Raw genomic sequence first — 2387 nt, forward strand, 5'->3', positions numbered from 1 at the left:
TGAGGACGTGTACTTCATTTTTTTTGAGTTGGAGTCTCTGTCGCTCAGGCTGGAGTGTAGTGACACACTCACGGTCACCCCAGCATCGACCTGCTGGGCTCAGGCGATCCTTCCACCTCAGCCTTCCAAGTAGCCAGCACTACAGGAACGTGCTACCACACCTGGTTAATTTTTTATTTATTGTAGAGATGAGGTCTCACCAAGTTGCCTGAGCTGGTCTGGAACCCATGGGCTCAGGCAATTCACTTGCCTTGGCCTCCTTGGCCTTGGGTGGGACTCCAACTCAAAAAAAAAAAAAAATCAGGTGGGGGCAATCCTCTCAGGTCCCCTCCCACAGTGGGGCCTTTTCTGTCCTCTCAATAAATCCTGCTTAAAAAAAAAAAAATCAGCTGGGGCGATGGCACACCCCTATAGTCCCAGCTACCCAGGAGGCTGAATCAGAAGAATCACCTGAGCCCAGGTCAAGGCTATGGTGACCCATGATTGCGCCCACACACTCCAGCCTGGGTGACAGAGAGTGAGACCTCGATTTAAAAAGAATGCAGAAGAGTAAAAGGAAACTACTGAGCAAGGATAGAGTCTCAGCCTAGCCTTGGCCTGATTCACAAGGGCAGGGCTCTAGGGGATAAACTACACCCAGGAGAGAGTGCTAATATGGATTTGCATGATCTGCCATTGCCCAGGATGGGAAGTAGTGATTAAAACACAATTTGGGCCTATGATCCCAGCACAAAGTGAGGCAGAGGCAGAGGCAGAGGCAAGAAGCTTGCTTGAGCCCAGGAGTTTGAGATCCTCAACAGAGGGAGACCTCCTGTCTTCCAAAAAGGTTAGCTGGGTGTGGTGGTGCACACCTCAGGAGGCTAATGCCAGAGGATTGCTTGAGCCCAGAAGTTGGAGGCTGTAGTGAGCACTCCAACCTGGGTAACAGTGAGACTCTGACTCAAAAATTAATAATTAAAAAAAATCACAATTTGCGATCCTTGAAAAATGAGCTGGACCCGGAAGTCAGTCTTCATAACGTGCAGTATGGTGGGGATCAGGGTGGACATCTGAGGTCTCTGGTATAATTTGCAGGGCCCAGTAAAAAATGAAAATGCAGGACTCCTTGTTAGAAAATTAATAACTTCAAGAGGGCAACAGCAGACCATTAAACCAAGTAAGGGTTGTTCTGAGGATGGGGACCCTTGTGATTGTAGGGGCGGTTCACCCATGAAGCCCGCCCTGTCTCTGGCAGATGGGGATTACAGGCTTTGGGACCAAGGAACTGCAGCCTGGGAGCCAGGCACAGAAGAGGAAATGTGACCCAGGAGCTAGATGCCACGGAGATGGGACAGTGAAAGGTCTGAGCACAAAGAGGGTGTGGCTTAATGATCCTGGAAGGAATGTGTCTCTCTCCCACAGTGCCCTGGCGTTTTGCCCATCAATCTAGCCATCTACCCAGCAAACTCACTGAATATGCCTTGTGTTTTCGTGTGTCTGCGAGAGAGAGAGGCGCTAAAATAAAAAAAAAAAAAAAGCTACAAAGCGCTGGAGGGCAGGAGTCAGAGGAGAAAAGAGCTCGTTCTGCCCATCAGTGCTGACGAAAGACTTTGTAGAGGGCCTTGCCTGGGAAGCATGAACGTTGAAGGCGACCAGGGCAAGACGAGGCAAGGTCAGCGCCGGATTCCGAGGCTTGAATGCCAGGGTGAGGATTCCTAAGTTTGCACTGGGGGTGGGGGCAGCGACACCGCATATTTTAGGGGCCGAGCGGCTCCACAGTCGGTCCTCGGCTTCCAGAGGTCGGATGGCACTAAACGTGGAGAGCAACGAGAAGGGGACGCCACGAATCCGGACTCAAGGATCTCCAAGCGCAGTCAGCTTCCCGAGAGCGCGGACCGCGGGCAGGATACCCGGAAAGGGGCGTGGCCTCCCTCGGGATCAGGGCGTGCCGTCGCCAGAGCCCCGCCCATCAGAGCTAGGCCCGCCTCCAGAGGAGGCGCGGCTCCGTGCGCAGCGGCAAAGGATCGCTTCCGGGGGGCGGGTCAGCGGAAGTGAGGGCGGCTGAGGCTGGGCGGCCCACTGTGGGAGGAGGGGCCGTGAGGTGAGAGAGTCCTGGATCCCGAGTCTGAGGTGAGAAGGGTTCCAGGGCCGCCCTGGAGGCGCGAGCGCGGCCTTCCCGCCTGGCGGTGGCTGCGGCCTACGCGTCTAGGCGCTGTGCGGATCCCACGGCTCTCGTTTCCGCGCGAGTTCTCGCGGGAGCCGCTGTCGTCGGCCTCATCTGGCAGGGGAAACTGAGTCCCCGAAGGGCAATTGCTCGTCCGAGTCACCCAGCAAGCGAGGGCTGAGCCAGACCAGACGCGTCTCGTTCGGCCTCGCTACTCGGCGGGCCGGGCTGCCCTCCGCGCCTT

At 55.6% G+C, this 2387-nt stretch overlaps 1 protein-coding gene across 4 annotated transcripts in view; it reads left to right on the plus strand.

Moving 5' to 3' along the window:
- MTFR1L (mitochondrial fission regulator 1 like) overlaps positions 1-2387 on the plus strand; it is a 36237-nt gene that overhangs the window by 5924 nt on the left and 27926 nt on the right. For 2 of the 4 annotated variants that reach the window (XM_021706485.1, XM_021706483.1), the window contains exon 1: positions 1986-2109. The exons of 1 other annotated variant lie outside the window; for it this stretch is intronic. The gene's annotated coding sequence lies outside the window, so the exon portion shown is untranslated. Of the gene's footprint in view, positions 1-1985; positions 2110-2387 lie in introns of those variants that run through there. One more of the 4 variants, XM_008073074.2, reaches the window with a different exon arrangement.

Source organism: Carlito syrichta, unplaced genomic scaffold, assembly GCF_000164805.1.
Source record: "Carlito syrichta isolate Samal-C Ts95f unplaced genomic scaffold, Tarsius_syrichta-2.0.1 Scaffold315639, whole genome shotgun sequence".
NCBI lineage: Eukaryota > Metazoa > Chordata > Mammalia > Primates > Tarsiidae > Carlito > Carlito syrichta.